Genomic DNA, 20909 nt, shown 5'->3' with positions numbered 1-20909 from the left:
TCATTTCAATTTTCCTTTTATCTAAAATCATCAGTTCCAAGACTCATCTTGGTTTCTAAATGTATCTAAACAGTGCATGAGGATATATGTTGGTTGCATTTTCTCACCCTTTCTTTCTCTTGCCTTCTGTTTTAGTCTTTTTGTTTTTAATCTTACTAGACTTTCATTTGTACAAAGGAAATACCTCGGATTTATATTATTACCTTGATTGACACTCCCTCTCCCATTACTCTAACTTGACTGTTTCATATTTTATTGTGTATTCCTCTTATCTTGTGTTTCTGTTTTCCCTACGTATTGTATTATTTTTGCACTTATAACCTGTTTTTTTTTCTGTAGATGCTATATATGTCTTTGATTTTGCACAAAGACTCTTGAAAATCCTCGCCTTTGAAGTCACCACCAAAATCCATCATACAGACCACTTGCTGTGTAATCTCCATTTTTTTTTTCTGATCACAATGCCCCAGTGATTTCCTCACATATAACACCATTCCTTACAGGTGGGATTTTCAAAAGTCCTATATGATTTAGTAGCACGGGTTTTATTGAAAGTCAATGGGATTTGTGACCCTAATACACCTAGTCTTAGTATGTTATTCCTTTATACTTTAACTCTCCTCTTCCCTTTCTCTCTTTTATCTAGACAGTGAAAAATGTGACTTATGTTTAGACACCTGTTTGCATTTACAATCAAAGGACCCAAAGAGCCTGATTCTGCAAGGTGCTGAAAACTTATTGAGATGGGGATTAGATGGGTCACAACATCACTCGTCAGGCACAGTTTGTTCAGGCCCTATGTTTTTAGCTACATGAAAGTGAGAAAGAATCAGCACAAAGGTGGTAATTTTAGAAATTGTTTATATTAAATTCTTCTGATTATGCCAAGTTAGGTTATGCCATCATAGTACATGATGGAATGCGAGTGTAGCTGAGATATATTATTTAATGTTATGTACATAAAATCAACATACAATGTCTAGAATAGTAGAAAATGTAACACTAAGGTTTGGATGTCTATGATAAGTTATTTTAATGTATTTGTGAAGTGGATGATTCCTAGTTCTACAAGCATAGATATAGATATTACTTATAGCCTAGTGTCTTTCCTACGTTTCTAGACAGATGGCATCCAAATGGATATAGTGATTCATCCAAATGGAGAAAGCAAAGCAGGCTATTTTAACTTGAAATTTAAAATGGAATGTATCACCTAATGGTTGAGAATCATAACAATAAGCTGGTAAAACTGGTAGAACCCAAAACAGATTAATCTTAGTATAATGTCCCTCACTGAAACTGTGTGCAACATTGTTACAATCAAGACCAAGCACATGAACAGAAATGTCCATGTGTCCACTACTTGGCATTGTGCTGGTGAAAAGATGGTTTTAGTATACCTTTTTGCTCTCTTAATCCTGGGCTGATTTTTTGCCAGGCCAGTCATTTAATATAGGTTACAGAAGGAATCAGTGAAATAGATGTTTTGTGATTGGCAATATGTTAAGCATGTGATTACATTTTTTGAAAAATCAAATGCTTAATATCATGTCCAGCTAGTCAAAGCACTACAGGTCTGGCCTATTACCCAGTCAGCTAGCTCTGATAAACTTTAGTACAAAGGAGAAGAGTAAGTTGTTTCAGGTGCCCATAGAATGGACCTATTTGATAAGGTCCTTGCTTTATAGCAAAGTCAATTAAGATATGGATTATATGGCACTGTTTAGCCTCTCCATATTCACGTGACTCTGATGAGTACTTCTTACAACTGAACAGATTCCAATCGTAAATAAAGAGCTAAACTCTCCTCTCGGACACAAGTGCACAACTCCCATTGACTTTAATGACAGTTGAATGCATGTATTCAGTTTTACTCCTGAGGGCATTCTGTGCCAAATAAATAAATAAATAAATAAATAAAATTCTGTGCATAATATTTTAAAATTCTGCAAATTTTGTCAGATTAATGTGGTGGCTTCAGCATGGCATTGGGGAGCACAGGCCACTGGCTGCACAGAGGTAGGAGATCATTCTGCAGCTCCCCCTGGGACACAGACTCAGGGGTGAGGCTGCACCCATCCTTGACAGGACTAGGACTTGATCTGCCCCAGAAACACTCCAGTACCCTGCCCCTCCATGCCAGGTGCACCAGGTGTGGGCAGGCAGGCTCAAGTGTGGAGGGATCCAGGTGTGGATTGAGAGGGTTCTGGGTAGCTCAGTGTGGGATCTGGGTGTGGGGGGGTATCTGGATGCACAGGGGCTTGCTGGGGGGTTCTGGATGCAATGGTAATGGGATGCTGCAGGGGGGTCCAAGTGAAGGTGGTTGAGGCTCAGCAGGGGGTCTGTGTGTGGGGGAATAAGGCTTGGTGGGGGGGGGGGGTCTGAGTATCTCAGTGGGGGGTCCAGATGCTGTGGAGGGTGAGGCTCAGTGCGGTAGTGATCCAGGTGCAGCTGGTTGGGGCTCGGTGAGGTGGAGATCCAGGTGTGAGTGGCTCATTGGTGTGGTGCAGGGGAAGTGGGGCTCCTCTCTCTGCAATGGGTGTGAGGTTTGGTAGGAGGGTCTGGGTATGAGGGAGTCTAGATGCATGGTGGTTGGGGGAGCAGCTCCCCCTACAGTAATCCCTCCCCCTACAGCTGAGGAGCAATGGGTACAGGAAATGGGGCGGGGCGGGGCAGGGTAAGAGTTTGCAGAGCTTCCTGGAGCTGGGGGAGAAATCTGGGTGTGGGTCTGACCCAGCCCCATATGCTATGCAGGGGAAGAGGAAGTCACATCCTCTCTAGCCCAGACGGGACTAGCCACAGAGCCCAGTGCAGTGCAGGAGCTACCAGCTTGGTCTTCCCCAGTCCTTGCCCCTGCCCCCGCCCTACAGTGATTTACCTCTCTGCCAGCTGCCATGAGCACCTGAAACATACTGCTGGGGAAGGTCACATGACTGCTCTTGTGGCTTCCCTTTTCTTCCCCATCAGAAAGTCATTTTCTGTGGGAAAACAAAGAGATTGGTGGGGGGCATCAATTCTGTGCATGCACAGTGGTGCAGAATTCCCCCAGGAGTCACAGTTTGTATTATGGACTAGTTAACAGATGTATTCTGTACTAAGTGATGAACATTTGTACTGCCTATAAGTTAATATGAGAATAGCAGCAGAGCAAGTAGACTTTACAAATATGATCAAAGAATGAAAAACAAAACAAACCAACCAAACAAAAAACATGTAGGGAGAAAAGCATGAAGTGGAAGTTCAGTTGGGTTTTGGTTTTGTTATATATGCAGTATAAAAATTAATTCTTTTAGTTATAAAGAAAGTTGTATTTATATCACTGCACCAGATTTGGGAAATTAAATTTCTAAAAAGTCACATTATATGAAAGTCAGTACAAAATATATGGATATTGTGTTTCAATTTCCTTGACAGTAAATTTTACAAACTCTTGAAAGGTAAATATTTTTAATATAAATCTCTTGTTAAAGTATATTATTCCAGAGCAGTAGTTCTAAACTAGTTTTCCTAGCTCTGTGCCACTTCCTATCCCCATCCTTCAGCCTACACTACTTCCCACAGCCCCCATAGGTCTGGAATGGCGAACCACGGCCAGTGGGAGCTGCAATCAGCTGAACCTGCAGATGCTACAAGTAAACAAACCAGCCTGGCCCACCAGCAGATTTGCCTGTTGGGCCGCGTGCCAAAGGTTGCCAATCCCTGCTCTAGAGTGCGATAATAGTTCAAGCTTGGGTAACAAACATCTGAAGGCACTTCAGACCAAATCTAAAAGCTTACTCATTTGCTATTTATAAACATAGTGAAAGCTGTGAGATTATTATTCACACAGTGCAAATATATTCAAGTCTTAAGTACTTAATTTGTTTTTATTAATTTGAACAGTTTAAGGACACTAACAGGGCTTAGCGGGGCCCCCTTTGGTCCTGCCTCTGCTCCATAAACCACTCAGAGACCTGTAGGTTCAGCAATCACTGGTGCAGTTTATTTACAGGGTGCAATCCCATAACCTTCTCACCATATACAGCATGGAGGTTTCAGTCTAAAGGACTTCCCAGCCGCTGCAGCCAGGAGAGCCACACTCCCACTTTCTTCCCACTCTCTGGTTTTCCACCTTTCTGTCTGTCCCATTTGGCTTCCTTCCTCTGAGGCTTTTATGCAGCCCAGGCTAATTGTTTTTCAATCAGGTGCAGGTTTCTCTAGCCAGCTCCAATTTACTTCCCTTCATTTGATAGCCCAGAGTCCAGTAACGTGCCTACACCACTGCTGGTAGCTGGAATGCCAATTGTTATACTCATTGCTGAAAGCAGCTAGAAAGGCCATTTCTGAAGCCTTAGCACAACTAACAGACCAGGAGGAGAGGGGGGATATAAGTAGCAATGAAACGTAAACATGACCCTGTACCCTCCTGACTTAAGCTTTTTGATGAGATGTGATTTTACAAATGGAAAGTCTGGCAATAGTTAACTATTGCTATGTGAAATACAGCTGGTTAACTGATGGAAAACTCCACACTTAATTTGGCTTCTGCTCAGCAGTTTGGGGTGATTTTTGTTTTTTGATCAACAAGCTATGTAATACTATCAAGTTAGGTATAAAAAGAGGAAGAAATGTGAGCTTGGTGGACACTTGAAGACTTGGATACCTCTCAAGTTCCTCAGCAGATGAAAAGCTGGCCTCTGGACATCTACAGAAATCCAATCCAGACTTCCTCAAGACCCTGGGTAAATATTAATCTGGGATTACTTTTGGGTATTTTACTAACCTGTTGCAGACTTGTGTAAGTGCTGGAGACTAAATAAAGTAGAAGCTCTGAGTGAAAGCACTTTGTATGCCTGCTTTCATCAACTAGCTATTGGTCAGATAGTCTCTGTCCCCATTGATGTATTTCCTGCCAGTGTCTTGCAAAGAGTAAAGTTACCAAGAGCTTTGGCTTCAGCAAAACCCCAACTAGCAGAATTGGCCCCAGTGAGATGGTGGAGAGGAAGGGATCTGTTGGTGCAAACTGATAGTTGTCTATTGCAATAGGAAGAAGAGGACAGTGAAGTAGGGTCACAGCCTAAGGCTTTTGTGTTGTAGCTTGCAAGTCAGTTAATGGATAAATTCTGTTACTGGTACTTAGAGCTCAGACTGGCAGCCTAGTCAAGTGAGGAATTTTGTCCAAAGGAAAGGAAACATCTGGTAAGGAAAAACACTTGAAAATGATGTTGGGAAAGAGCTTGACTGATTTTATACAGGAACATGGTAACAGACCCTGGAAACCAGGAGTCTTGACCAGCCCCGGAGCATTCCTGCAGCTCTGTAAGCAGATGGTAGTAGGTAAAGAGAGAGATCAGTTAAAGACAGAAATAGAGGAATTAAAGAAAGATAATGTTGAGAAAAACAAAGAGATATCCAGCCTGAAGGCTGAGTCAGACACACTCCAGGCTCAGAGAGTGGAACTACACAAGCAGGGGTGTGACGGTAAGCGAGAGAATAACAGGCTGCAGCGGGAAGTGTCTGGATTGAAAGACCAGATAGTGGAGAGTGAAAGAACTTTTAGAGTCTTATTGAAGGATTCTCAAGGTTAAGACCCAGGCAGACCATGGGGAATGTAAAAGACCGGGTTAGGAGAGCAGAAGGGAATAGCGGCTGCTATTAGAGGAAGTTGTAGTCTGGGAAGGGGGGGGGAGTCAGAGGAGGACCCTCACTTGTATCCTTCATATTATGATGATGAGAAGGATGATCCCTATGAGCTTCCATTTCCTTTGAGTTCTTCTGGGCAATTCCTGTATGGTCCCTTGCTTGAAACACTGGAAGAGCTGCAGACATCCATACCCATAGGTGCCATGGTGAGGACGATTGGTCTCCAAGGAGGAAACCAAGGAGGGGAAGAATGGGTAGAGATCAGGCCCTTCTCCCAAGGTTAGAGCCACAGGGAAATTGGTTGGTATGTTAAACCGGAGCACAGCCTTGTGGTGGCTGGCAAGCATAGCTGGCACCCCTGGTTTCACTCCGGTGGATGTGGTGGATATTCCCACTCTCCTCTTGGAGCCAAGATAGGGGTTAGGGGTGCAGGTTCCTCACAGAGCCCTACTTCTATATTTGTTGTTGCTGTCTGTAGTTTTTCTTGGCTTAAGTTCCCCTTTCCTCCTAAGGCAATCTTCATACACTCTCTTTGCCCCCCCTTTCCACTTCTCTCTCCTCCCCTTTCTTCCCCCATCTGCTGTTTTTTGCCTTTGGGTGTTTTTGTTTTGAAAGTTAAGAGTTAAAACCACAGCTGGCTTTACTTTACTAAAAGTATTTTACTGTCCTTGAAAATATTGTTGCCAAGCAACAGGAAAATTTACTTTGCTACTGATCCTAACTACTGCCTGGAAAGCAGTTTTGAGAAAAGCAATAGATTAACAAAAGAAGGATTGGGCCCCAAGATTGTAGTTTATTTGAAAGCTAAAGGGGCAAAAGGAAAGAGAAGGAAGACAGGCAGTACAAAAGTCACAGCAGAGCTCCTGATCCCTGGTGGGTGGAAATTTGGAGACAGCTCCTAAGGTATGAACTGAAGGACAACATAGATGGCTTTTCCATCCCAGAAATTTTATTAAGACTGGCTGAGCATGAAGGGAAGATCCTGAGTGCACCTCCCATTGCCTCCCTCTTCACAGTTTATGTGGAATGTGAAGGAGGGGTGTTTGGATAGAATTTGTCATATACAGGTGCCACCTATTCCTTGATTAGTACCCAGAATAAGAATCTCCAGCTGGAGTTAAAACCTTGCTGGAGTTTAGTAAGGCACAGAGAACTGTTCCCTTTTGTCAAAACATTCTGTATTGGGTAGGGAAGAGGAGAAATAAAAGGGCAATTTGGTTCAATGGATTTGGGAGGAGAAGGGATCCTGGGAATTGATGTCTTGGGAGAATTAAGAGTGTTAGTTGATTTTGCTAACAGGTCCTATGGGACATGCCACCTGACACACCCTGGGACCCAGTGGAGATTTCAGCAAGCTACTGGAAAGCAGCTATTAAGGCAACTGAAGAACTGGAGTGTCCCACGTGGCCCCCAGAAGTCCTAGCAATTGCAGAAAAACACTGTGAGGTGTGGGCCAAGAATAAGAACATGTTAAAAATGGTGGAGAAATCTGAGTCATACGCCCTGATCCCCTGCCCCAGCAGCAATGAAAGAGGCAAAAGCCAGCCTGAAAGAAACACTTGACAGGCTTTGGGGTCAAGGAATTTTGGGGGAATAGCTAAGCCCCAATAATGGTGCTCTGTGACTAGTCCTTAAAGATGACAACAAAACTTGGTGGCTGGTAGTGGATTTTTGCCCCCTTAATTGGGTGACCTTGCTGATGGCTAGGTACTATGAGGGATGGCCTCCATTGTAGGAGGGGCCCAGTGGTTTTCAGTTTTAGATTTGGCCAATGCTTTCTTTGTTATCCCTTTACTTTTGGACAGCTATTACAAATCTGTTTTTTACCTTTCAAGGGAAGCAGTTGTGTTTAGGTAGGGTCCCCATGGGCTGGAACAATGACCCTATTATTTTTCATGCCCAGGTAGTCAAGACGTGGGCAAGAGTGCCCAAAAGAGACAGTGTAATTTTTTTTATATGCATGATAGCCTGGTTTGCATTCAGACCAGGGAAGAGAATCTGGAGGTATTGGAGAGGCTGTTACAAAAGATTCAGGAAACTGGGTTTAAGATAAGCCCAAAGAAAGCCCCGCTCTGCTCCCAGCAAAAAACTACTTACGAGTAACCCTGGAACAGGAGTGGCACTCCCCTGATCAACAGAGAGTGAAGCTGATTCTTAAATTCCAGGGTCTCGCTTTAGCATATCCCAGATGGAAAAACCTTTTCTGCTGCAACTGATAACTACTGAGAGGGGGGTGGGAGCTATTCTGAGTCAAACCCATGGAACAGAGCTCCACCCTGTGTCATGTTTCTTTACCTTCCAGTGAGGTAGAGAGGGGGTTTACTCCCTGTGAAGAAAGGAATGTGGGCTTTGCAGCATTGGAGATATCTGATGAGATTGTCCTTTGTCCTGAAAACAGACCACTCTCCTTAAAAGATGTACTCACTAGCAAAATTCACAACAGTGGTTGTGTCCAGCCCCAGCAGGCCTTGAGCAAATCAGAGCTGATGAATTTGCTGAGCCCCAAGTGGGTGCTCAAAGCACAGTTGAAAGCTCAAGAGTCCCCTCTTGGGAAGAGGGACTCAGGCCTGGATGGGTCTGAGTAAAAGTTAATACATTTAGCTTAGATGTTCAGTGATGCCTCCTGCTATATAGGGCTTTGTGTTTTAGATAATTAAATGTGTAGATACTAGAAGCTCTTGGAGACAATGCACTCCTGTGTGCTGCTTTTGGTGGCCTTTGGATTGCAGACCTGTTCCTCTGGTGATGTGAATCAAGAACCTGTTGTGTTTGCTGCATGGGGAAACTATCCATGAATGACAGTGAAATATAAAGTGAACAATACCCTTGACGCCACTACCGATCCCAACATCCTGGGAGAACAAATCACTCCTTTAGGCCCCTTGGACAGATGTGGCCCCACTTCAATAAAATTGAAAGGCTTGGATTTGGACAAAGTAAATATTAACATTGGGATTGAGTGAGAACTGGCAATGTATCATGATTTGGGTTGCAAATGGTCTATGCTGGTGACTATGGAATCCCTACCATTTTGGTGGCAACCACACCATCCTCATGTAAACACAAGGGGCTAGTGGAGAAGTGGATTAGTTAGTGGGGGGAAATAAAAGCTACCCATGTGGTTACAGTTGACACTGGGTGGGAAGAGACAGGCTGTTATTTAATTGTAGAAAGCCTAAATGTGTTTACCAGGGAAAAGCCAGTTCTTTTTAGGTAGAAACAATGCCTTTCACCCCCAGACACTGGACAAGAAGATCTGGGGGAGACAAGGCTACAGATAGTGATGTCTGCTTAAAGGAATCTGGAATTGGACATGAATGCAACAAAAATGCCCTACAAGTACAGAGTGTGTGTCTGGAAACAACTGAAGAGAAATGCCACTATGCTATTAACCCATTTGCAAATAATAACTCTATGCTTGTATATATAGGTGATCACTGTGTGTGTCTTAGAAGCTGATATCCTATGCTTCTTGTTAATTACATGCATAAAGTAGATCATGATCCTCATGAGAATAAATGTTTTTGTCACATTATAGTGATTTGGGGATGTAATTTTGAATTTAAAGTGCCTGAACTTAAATATAATCAGTTAAGAGACATATGCTTTGTACTCTGCTGTGAAAGCTGTAACCCTTGGAATGAATTTAACTGTTTCACAAATGTTGCTTGCACACCCTGACTTACAGAGCCAACTGCACACTGCCAAAAAAGAGGCGTGCAAGGTCATGGTTACCATACACCGATGAAATTAAACGTATATTTGCGAGAATTGGCCAGACTCTAAAACTCCAATCGTGGAAGATATTATTGGGATGGTACCTCACTGGCATGGGGATCTTAAATTTGGCCCTGAATCTCATTGTAGTAATTTCAGTGTTCAAATAATGATTATCTTGTTTTTCAGCCTGATGACATGTTGGACCTGGTGCAAAATTTGGCAACTCCAAGTCCCCGGACAGATGAGCCAGTGACTTCTGCCACCATTGCCCTCACCCTTAGAAAGGGAGTATGTGTAACTTGCCACCCTGTAGTCATAACCCAGCTAATCTGATGTGCTGAGTTTGGGATGCCAACAAGAAGAAATTTTGATCAATCTCGGCTGAGAGCTTTGAGCTTTCATTGGATCACAGCTCTGGTGCAACCATAACCCTTGGTGGAGTTGACTGTGGCAATGTGAAAGTCCCCTTTTAAAAGGAGGTGACCTTCAAGGAGGTGATTGTAGGAGGGGGAAAATTTTGGTAGCCCAGAACCCATTAACATGCCTACATCACTGCCCGTAGCTGGAATGCCAATTGTTATGTTCATTGCTGAAAGCAACGAGAAAGTTTGAGTTAAGGCTTCAGAAATGGCCTAACAGACTAGTTGGGGATGGGGCATATGAGTGACCACAAGGAGTAAACATGACTTGAGCTTTTGTCATAGCATGCCGTTTTGCAAGATGGAAAGTCTGACAATAGTTAACTATTGCTATATGAAATACAGATGGTTAACTGATGGAAAACTCTACACTATAAGCTGGAATATTTCTCACTTAGCTTCTGCTCAACAGTTTGTTTGTTTATCTGTTTTGATGAACAAGCTATGTAATATTAACAAATTAGATATAAAAAGAGAAAGAAATCTGATCTTCATGGACACTTGAACACTTGGACACCTGCCAAGTTCCCCAGCAGATGGAAAACTGGCCATACGATGTCTTCAGAAATCCACTTGAGACCTCCTCTAAACGCTGGGTAAATATTAATCAGGGGTTAATTTTGGGTACTAACTTGTTGTGGGCATGGGTAAGTGCTGGAGACTAAATAAAGTAGAAGCTTTGAGTGAAAGCACATTTGTTTGCCTGGGTGCATCAACTATCTATAGGCCAAACTGGCCATAGAATCATAGAATATCAGGGTTGGAAGGGACCTCAGGAGGTCATCTAGTCCAACCCCCTGCTCAAAGCAGGACCAATCCCCAACTAAATCATCCTAGCCAGGGCTTTGTCAAGCCTGACCTTAAACAGCTCTAAGGAAGGAGATTCCACCACCTCCCTAGGTAACCCATTCCAGTGCTTCACCACCCTCCTAGTGAAAAAGTTTTTCCTAATATCCAACCTAAACCTCCTGCACTGCAACTTGAGACCATTACTCCTTGTTCTGTCATCTGCTACCACTGAGAATGGTCTAGATCCATTCTCTTTGGAGCCCCCTTTCAGATAGTTGAAAGCAGCTACCAAATCGCCCCTCATTCTTCTCTTCTGCAGACTAAACAATCCCAGTTCCCTCAGCCTCTCCTTATAAGTCATGTGCGCCAGCCCCCTAATCATTTTTGTTGCCCTTCACTGGACTCTTTCCAATTTTTCCACATCCTTCTTGTAGTGTGGGGCCCAAAACTGGACACAGTACTCCAGATGAGGCCTCACCAATGTTGAATAGAGGGGAATGATCATGTCCCTCGATCTGCTGGCAATGCCCCTACTTATACAGCCCAAAATGCCATTAGCCTTCTTGGCAACAAGGGTACATTGTCGACTCATATCCAGCTTCTCGTCCACAGTAACCCCTAGGTCCTTTTCTGCAGATCTGCTGCCTAGCCATTCGCAGCTGCATTGGGAGTGGTGCATTATGGGCAGCTATCCCAGCGTTCAAGTAGCTGCAAAGTGCTTTTCAAATGCGGGGGGTGGGTGGAGTGTGTTGTGTGTATGTGGGGGGAGGGAGAGAGTTGGTTTTTGGAGTGCTGAGAGTGTATCAGCATGCTGTCTTGTAAGTTCAGGTCCCCTTCCCCCGCCTCGCTTTCACTCAGTCACAGCAAATATTTACTTTTGCAGATAAGCAGCCGGGTGTTTGAAACGGCACTTCAGCATTCCTCAGCCGATTTCACAACAAAGAGAAGAGAGGCCACTTGACTTAAGGGGATTATGGGATGTTTCCGGAGGTCAATAAGAGTGCTGTAACGTAACTCCTTGTTCACACTGGCCCTGGGGCATCTCAGCCAATATGCAACAGCCATTATCCCTCTCGTGGAGGTGGAGTACCAGGAGCGCTCTAGCCAGGGAGTCAGAGCGCTCTATGTGCCTTTCCAGTGTGGATGGGGAGTAAGGTAGAGCACTCTAGGAGGCTTTATTGTGGTATAAAGTGAAAGCTTCCAATTACTGCTGGGTCACATTCACGTTCATTTTAACTGGTGTCTTTATAAATGCCATAATTTGCTCCATTAGTACTAATTACTAATTTGTCTCATATTAATAATTTTATCTTTTACAAAACCCTGCTATCAATGATGTGGCAATCATGCATATTGATAAATACATATAGATTGTTATGCAATAGAGAATTGGAAATGTTGATCCCACTCCAGAAAATAAAATATTTAAAACAAAAAAACAAAAAAAACAACACTAATTACAGGCTCTGACAGTTCTTTTAGTCAGTACACATATTTTATTTCAAAATCAGCAGTAAAATATTGCACATAAGCTCTTGTGATAATATATATAGATGAAATTATTTCCATTAGATAAACACATGCAGTTTCCATTGATATGTTCCTATGGGAAACCCAAAGATATCCCAGGGTGAATATGAAGCTAACCTGTGTCCTGGCTGTATATCATTGCTCCACTCAAAGTGAGGGAGATCTGTCCAACTGAACAGCAAAATCAGTCTTCCTAAAATAATGTTCATTCTGTCTCATGACCGCTGTTCTTTCTTTCACTAATAAGGAAGCCCACAACCTCAGCCTGTGGTTGGGAAATAGTGATGGGGATTATAAGGAGATGATTCTCTTTTTTATCCAATTTTTAATAAGTAAATGGCATTCATTTTTATCTAGTAATAAATCATAATTAACGGATGTACTGAAAACAGATTTATTTATTTATAGAAACCTATTTCAGTTCAACATCACCTTTAAACTATATATAATTTTAGCAATTATCACTGGAACAACTTAATAACATCCCCAACTAGAATAATTCATTTTTGTAGTGTTCCTATTAACTATTAATAATAAGTTGTTATCCTTTTAATATCTCCCTAAATAAATTCAAATATTACCTAATTGATAGGAAGTAAAATAATTAAATTCCATATAATATTGCACTCCATAGCTCCTTCCATGCTAGAATCTCAAAGGGCTTTACAAATGTTTAGGCATGTAGGTAAAATATTCAAAAGCAACTCACTGACATAAGATCTTAACTTCCATTTTCAAATGTGTCTTAGGCCCTTAGGTGTCTAAGGTTCAGATTTTTAAAGCATATTCAGCCATGTCTACCTGCATCCTTATGTACCTAAATACCTTTAACAATCTGGCCCCAAGTGCCCAAGTCAAGTTTGAAAATGGAGCTTAGGTTCTTAAATCACTTTGGTGCTTTTGAAAATTTTACTAGTAGTCTTGCAATACCTCTGTAATGAAGTTATATGTTATTATGCTATTTTACAAATGAGGAATTTGAAAAAGTGATTATCAAGCATAAATTTTCACATAGCCCACTCATCTTGGTGTGGCACTGACAGATAGCTAGTTCAGGTCACAACTTCAAAGAAGTGTTACATGGACCAATTCACTTGTGTGTGGGCATTAAAGAGATGTTAAATGGGCCAGTAGACATAAGCCAATTCACTAGTGCTGATAGGAATCAAAAGATTGCCAAGAGGCATTGTAATAGGATCAAGCCAATTCACTTGTCTGATAGAATAGTTCAAAGAAATGTTAGTGATATTGGCTTCACTTACATACATATACGTTATGCTTAATTAACCCTAGATCAGAGGTTTGTGTTAGCATTTAGATGTGAATTTACTTGAGGTGTAAAACTAATGAAGAATTGTTTTTGGCCATTGCATTGTGTTTACATCACTAAATGGCCCTATAAATGGGATTGAGGCCTTAGAACTGTAAACGAAGAGTGGATCATTGTGTGTTCAACAATGGGAAGTCTACGGATCCATGCTATGCTAGGAATGTTTGCCTGTCTGTTTTCATCTATAAAAGTGTGCCCTGGGAACAATCCTACATCTCTGATCCATTTGGATGCTGTCGGGGGCACTCCAGATACAAGCCAGAGGTCCCCAAAATCATATTTGGATAACCTTAAGTGACTATAGGAAACCAGCAAATTACTGCACCTCTGCTATCATATTGGACTTACAAACTTTAATTCACCTATAATGGATTTGCCTGCTTTAACCTTTCAACAAGGCTCATTTCTTTTTCTTAGCTAATAAATCTTTAGTTTAATTTAATAAAGAAATTGGCTTCAGCAATATCTTTGGTGAGATCTGAAGTATACCTTAACCTGGGAAAAGTGACTGGCCATTTGGGGCTGGAAGAAACTAGTATGTTGTGGTTTTGCTTTTAATAACCTCTCATCATAAAGTCCACCCAGTCTGGGTGGCAAACTGGGGGCTAGCGAGCCTAAGGGCAACTGTCTATGGCTCCATGGCAAAACTAATGTAGTTATCTAGGACTGCCCATTTGTTACTGGTTTGGTGAAATCTAATTATAAATTATACCTCCAGTTTGGGTGTGTCTGCCCAGTTTTCTCAGTGCCAATCTCAGTTTGTACTTACAGCTGTGACCTATTCCATGACACCATGATACTCGAGTTGCCAATTTGAGTTTTCTAAACCCTTATCTTCAGGAATGCTGAACAGCCACAATTACAATTTACTTCAGTGAGAGCTGTGGGTGCTCAACATTTCTGAATATCAGACTATGCAAGAGAAATCCTGGACACGTTGAAGTCCACAGGGGTTTTGCCTTTGATTTTAATGGAGCCATGATTTTACCTTGCATGTCTTAAACTGGCCACTGTAAAACTGGTAAGAACTTTCAAAAATGTAGGCCTAAATGACTTGGTAAAATTCATACAATTTCAGCCAGGAAGTTAAGTATCAGATGGGGTAGCCGTGTTAGTCTGGATCTGTAAAAAGCAACAAAGAGTCCTGTGGCACCTTATAGTCTATTGGAGCATAAACTTTCGTGGGCAGTCTACATGCGTCTGATGAAGTGGATATTCACCCACGAAAGCTTATGCTCCAATAGTCTATAAGGTGCCACAGGACTCTTTGTTGCTTTTTAGCCAGGAACTTGTTTGCTAACTGATTGCTTTGACTAGTCTCTATTTGCTATTCATAATGTTGATAGTCCGCTAAGCTGCATGTCATTTTTCCGCTCCCTGACTGTATGTTCTATTCTTTTAAAATACAATGATAATAACAAGCAACCTATTAAATTGGAACATTCTTACCAAAATATATATCTTGAAATTTGTCAAACTTTGTGGATTCTTGAAGGTGTTAATGAATAGCTTACACCCCTCTGAACATTTATGAACTGTGCATAATACACGCCCACATGTGAAAGTGACCTGAATGGGCTGTTTTTCACAAAATAATTGTAAGTCACCTTTTAAAAAAAAAAAAAAAAAAAAACAAAAAAAACCTATTCAACAGCCCTATAACCAGGCCTGTGCATTAATGAAATTACCATCTTCCCTTCCCTAAACAGGGACATTAGAAGTTTACTATGTGCCTTGAAATACCTGCTTAGGTGATAAGAAGAGCACAGTTTTTTGTAATGGGGAATATAATTCTTCTTGAAAGCCTACATCTCTCACGCCAACATTTTTTTTTTTTATTTAAAGTTGCATTTTGCATAAAGAACCATATAAAATCTTTGTTTCTTTTAAAGCATCACTGTTTCTACTTTCACTCAAGATAGGCCAAATAAACACCTATGGTAATGTCTTAGGATATGTTGAAAAATACAGCAGTAAAAAGGATTGTATTTTATGAGTAATTGATCTGAGAATATAACTATAAAATGGTGTCTTTCATTGTCTTTAGCTATTGTCCACATCAACAATAGCCACATTTCAAGCAAATGGGCCCACAGTTAGTAAATAGAAAAGGAATAACACTTTTTCATTCTTTCTGTAGGAGATGAACAAGAAGCAATTAAGCTGAAGTGACCCTTAATTTATGAAAATGTTGTTTACACACTGCTTCATAGGGGCAAACAATGCAGAGTGATTGACAGAAACTTCAGGATGTGTGGAGAGATTTGTAAGGTTCCTGGGACTGAAACATATTTGTCTTTGGAGAATGAAATGTGAGTTGTAGAGCCAAAGCTTTACAGGGGCTGAAAAATTAAAATGAGTCATTTCCCTCAGCTCCCCAGCCACGTATCCCTGAATAGTTTGCTGATACTATTTGATTATTTTGAAAACAGTAGGAAGAAAACTTCTAGCAGTTTAGGATACCTCAGTGCTAAGTGCAGCTCATGAAATTAAATAGAAAAGACGAGATGTTCAAAAGTGCATGTGAAATCCACGTATCAGATGGATCATTAGTTTATCATGTGGAGAACACCTTCATATGTATGGTATATGCTATTATGGATTTTGCGTAGAAATCTACCATTGAAGCAATATTACATATTCATATGATTGTTATTTGTACTACTGTAGGAACATCAGACATGGACCAGCATCCCATTGTCCTGGGCGCAGAGCACACTAGAACAAAAAGATGGTCTCCACCCTAAGAAATCACACAACAAAAAGTCAGGGAACAGAGAGTTAAGGTTGAAGAAAACCTTGTCTCTGTTTGTGTATGTCTCTTCAAATATGGCATTTTTGTCATTATATACTTTTGTTGATTATTACAATGTATATTTTAAAACTACTTTATATATAGTGCATATACTATATTGAGCACGATGTACTACTGCTTAATACAAAGCATGCATCAAACCTAATAATAATAATTAATTAACATTTTGTAGCAGGAACAAACAAAGACGTTTAAGAAAAGAAAAAAAAATCTGCTTCTGTATTTTGTTATATGCAATGTTGTTGTAGCTATGTTGGTCTCAGGATATCAGAGAGACAAGATGTGTGCAACAATCTGGTCAAATGACCTTTTAGCTGAAATGCCCAAGAGTTTATTTGCCTCTGAGGCAAAAATGACCATTGAAACCTTCTGGGGGAGGGATAGCTCATTGGTTTGAGCATTAGTCTGCTAAATGCAAGGTTGTGAGTTCAATCCTTAAAGGGGCCACTTAGAGAACTGGGGTAAAAATCTGTCTGGGAATTAATCCTGCTTTGAGCAGGGGCTTGGACTAGATGACCTCCTGTGGCCCCTTCCATCCCTGATATTCTATGATTCTAAAGGGCCATTCTGGTACCCTATATGTTGGCAGCCAATATAAAATTGGTACCTGGAATGTTAGAAACAGCTAAAGCCATCCTCCTCCTTGAGCAGTTGAAAAATCTGAATACTGATATCTGAGCCTTCTCTGAAATGTTCTGGCCAGGAAGTGGTGAAAAGAAAGTTGAAGGCCATACATTTTTGTTCTCAGGTTGCTTCCCCAAGGGTTGCTCCAGCAAGGGGTGGCTGTTGTACTTTCACCCAATGCCCAACGTGCATTGCAGCATTGGCAGTTAATGAGTGACTGATCAGTGTCCAATTCTGTTTCTTCTAGGCTGATGTAATTGAACTTTTCCGCTGGTAAGATGGACAATAACCTGTTGGCTGTCAGTGTGATGACATACACACACCACACTTTTCTTGGCCATTTTGTCCAACATGCTGTGTCAGATTGCTGCTTTGGATGTAAATCTTAATTTCCTACTTGAACCATCCTGACAGCATCCTATTACAGGCTTCCCATACCACACTGGAAGCCAATAACAACCATAGAAGGCTCTGGTGTATAGAAATAACCATGAGAGGATGAGACCCTTTCCTAATTAGCAACTGTTGCTAGATGGATATGGCTACAAGTGCCACAATGCAGGGTACTATTGGGAGAGATAGAGAGAGAGATGGATGTTTGGTTAGAAGGTGCTTCCTCCTCCTAGATAGTTACTTCTGCAAATTTGAGTTAATCAGTAGGGGCCATTAGATTACATGACAAACCTCATCCTCATCCATAACTAAACTCTCGTTTTAGCCAGGTTTTATAACTTGATCTTGCCTATAAAATATTGTGACATTCACCTCTGGTGTCATCTGAACCAGTGATCTGCTAGGTGACTCCAATCCTCAACTCTGGGAGCCACCCTTACCCTGCTCTGCTGTGAGAACCCCCACTCCTGGGCTGTTCACCCACAGTCTCTGGCATGTAAGCTACTCCCAGCTACTTGCAACCGAATGACACTAGCCAATATCTCCGGTCTCAGACACAGCCCTAGGAACCTCCATCTTGCAGTGTCCAGTTATGCCCATGGGATGCTGCAAGCTTATATGAGTTCATCCATTTAACAAAGAAATTGATCTGTACCAGGCTTGTTATCCCAAGGGGAGCCTCTGACACACTGCAAACCAAACTGCTTCAGATAGAATAAACAAACAAATTTATTAACCATAAAGATAGATTTTAAGTGATTATAAGTCAAATCATAACAAGTCAGATTTGGTCAAATGAAATAAAAGAAAAATGCATTCTAATCTGATTTTAACACTTTCAGTGCCCTTTCAAACGTAGACGCTTCTCACCACAGGCTGGCTGGTTGCTCTTCAGCCAGGCTCTCCCCTTTGATCAGTGCTTCAGTTGCTGGGTGTGGTGTAGGTGTAGGTGGAAGAGAGAGGAAGAGCATGGCAAACTTCTCTCTCTTTTAACGTGTCCTTTCTTCCCTCTTGGCTTTGCCCCTCCCCCATCAGAGTCAGGTGAGCATTACCTCATTGCAGTTCCAAACTGCCCAAAGGAATGGTGGTGACTCTCTTGAGAGTCCAACATATCCTTTTGTTGCTCTCTAGGCCAGAGTCCTTTGTTCCTGTGAGGCTGGGTTGGGTTTGTCCCATATATTCCCTGATGAGGTATGAACTGCCTCTCAGCTCTTGGAGTATTTTTGTCTGGGCTTATTTTAAGCCATGAGGATACATTTTCAGCCTCACAACTACAAACATGAAATTATAACCTAAAAACTTACTATAACATTACTGTAACAACAATGCTCAGTGCATCTTGAGCCTTCTGAAGACACCCGACATGACAAACTTTGCATTGGATACCACACAATCAAGGATGAATATGGGGGTCCTGGGTGTTCACCCGAGGTACAGAGTATCACAAATATTTCCCCAGAAAAGGTGTAATGGGGAAAAGTCAAATAGCTCAATTAATCTTTTAAAATGGAAACCGTAGGCCTGAAATTCTACTCTGTTACTTTGGTTTTATGCCAGTGTTATTTCATTGACTCTGTGAGTTGCCCCAGTGTAAAATAAATAAATAAAAAATATGTTCTAACAAAATGGAGAATCAGTCTTTTATTGCTTTATCACTTTCCCTGAGTTTGGAAAAAAGATCTGTTTTCATCAGCGAAAACAGTTGTCCCATGACAAACATGCAAAATATACAATTCTGGAGCTGGAGGGGTAGGCCAATAGTTCAGTGTGGTCTACCAACCCCTAGCAAAAATTATAGAAGCCTTGTTTCTACACTAACTTACATCAGTGACTGATTTGGCTCCAGGATCAGAGGAAGCAAAAACATTACTTAGAGCCATGTTCATCTCCCCCAATTAATTGTGAACTGTGCTCTTTCAATCTGCAGGAAATAACATTTGTACCTCAATGCTGCTAGTATTTTTTAAATTTAATATTCTAAAAGGGTAGTATAGCTAGAATGGATATACTGTGAAGTTGTAGAGAATTAAGTAATGACATACCTTTGTGTTTCTATTAAGTACCTCTGAACTGTAGGGCTTGCTATATATGCAACCTTCATTCAATTACCTAATTAATATGAACAGCGCTAGTAGTTTAATAAATACATTCTGGTAATTACTAGGCACTAATGTGGCTATTCTCCTGTCACTCATGACCCTTGTAGTTTGACTTTTTAATTTAACTGGAAAAAGGTGCAACTCTCTCAAAAGATAATTTGTATTCTGCCAGTTGCTAAGTCCCATATCTCTCAGGCAATTTTAAGAGGTGAGTGACTGGGCGAGTTGGGGTGTGAGGCAATTCATGTTTTTTTAAATGATAGAATATACATGCTCCTATACCCATTTTTATTAATCTTCTTTTGCTACTTGCTTATCAAATAAATAAAATGATTCTTGGACTCCCGCCAAACTGCTGAAGCAAACCAAAAAAAAACAAAAAAAAACCCCTCCTCCTGCCGCGCACCCCATTTTGGAGACAATGGGTGTAGATGATGTTACAGTGCATGTGCAGGATGAGAACTGATAATTTCCCAAACCCCTCCTGAACATTTGGACCCACTCATCTCCCTTTCTTCACACTAATTTGAAACAAATAGAATCAGCATCTGGGAGAACACCAGTGGCACAATCCATTTATATATCTTGCACATCAATGTTTATTTCTCATAAAAAGTCAGGTCAGGATGTAAAGCAACAAGCCTGAAGAGTACATTATCACAGTGTGCAGATTAAGTTTCAAGATGCTGTGAACTAGTAGTAGGAAACTTTGATATGTTTGACTACAATTTTGTGATTAGGAAGAAAATGACTACTATTAATTGTTTGGTTCCTAGATCCTACAATGATTGAAACTCTGTGGATATGGCAGAAATGTATAGGGGGGAGTAGTAGAGACAAGAGTTGTTAAAAGTAAAAAGAATAAAACATTTCACCAACAACTTCAAATGAGGTGGAAAAGGTTTAATTTCTCTTGGAAATTTTCATGAAATATATTTACCTGTTTTAGCTAGTGCTAGTCTCTTGAGGGCCATAACACTTTGTTTTGATTCCAATTGTTGGGTTTAGTGTATGGGTGCTGGGTGGTCTGTGATATACAGGCGGTCAGACTATGATCTGGTGCTCCTTTCTGACTTTAAACTCTCACCCTATTAAGCACTGATGGTATGCTTCAGGTGACACAAGATACCAAGAAAGTATGGCACATGACTTATAAACCTTATGTAGGCACCCTTTTCTAGAGGGGCTTCTGAACTTTATTGGGAGTGTTTCAGGGGAAAAGCCTGTGTGCTGCAATCTAGTCTTAGAGATTACAACCAGGGCTGCCCGGGGGGGGCCGTGGGGGGGAGCAAGTGGGGCAATTTGCCCCAGGCCCCGGGCCCCACAAGGGCCCCCCACGAGAATATAGTATTCTATGGTATTGCAACTTTTTTTATGGAAGAGGCCCCCAAAATTGCTTTGCCCCGGGCCCAATGAATCCTCTGGGCAGCCCTGATTACAACTCCCATGATGCCTTCGGGAAAGGGAGAGAGATTTACTCCTGCAGGGATAATAGGCGGTGAACTCCATTTTGGGAAAAGGAGTGAGATTGCTGCTATGGAGCTCTGTTCATCCAGGAGCTGCTGCTA

The 20909-nt window shown here is 41.4% G+C and overlaps 1 long non-coding RNA gene across 1 annotated transcript; it reads left to right on the top strand.

Moving 5' to 3' along the window:
- The first annotated feature begins 4089 nt into the window (after positions 1-4089).
- On the top strand, positions 4090-18801 carry LOC122174657 (uncharacterized). Its single transcript, XR_006176752.2, has 3 exons — positions 4090-4721; positions 9529-10357; positions 16081-18801. It is a non-coding gene; the product is annotated as an uncharacterized LOC122174657 (long non-coding RNA).
- Positions 18802-20909: the final 2108 nt, after the last annotated feature.

The sequence above is a fragment of the Chrysemys picta genome, chromosome 2 (genome assembly GCF_011386835.1).
Source record: "Chrysemys picta bellii isolate R12L10 chromosome 2, ASM1138683v2, whole genome shotgun sequence".
NCBI classification, from domain to species: domain Eukaryota; kingdom Metazoa; phylum Chordata; order Testudines; family Emydidae; genus Chrysemys; species Chrysemys picta.
Note: the sequence above shows the minus strand (reverse complement) of the source record. Positions and strands in the feature narration are given on the sequence as shown.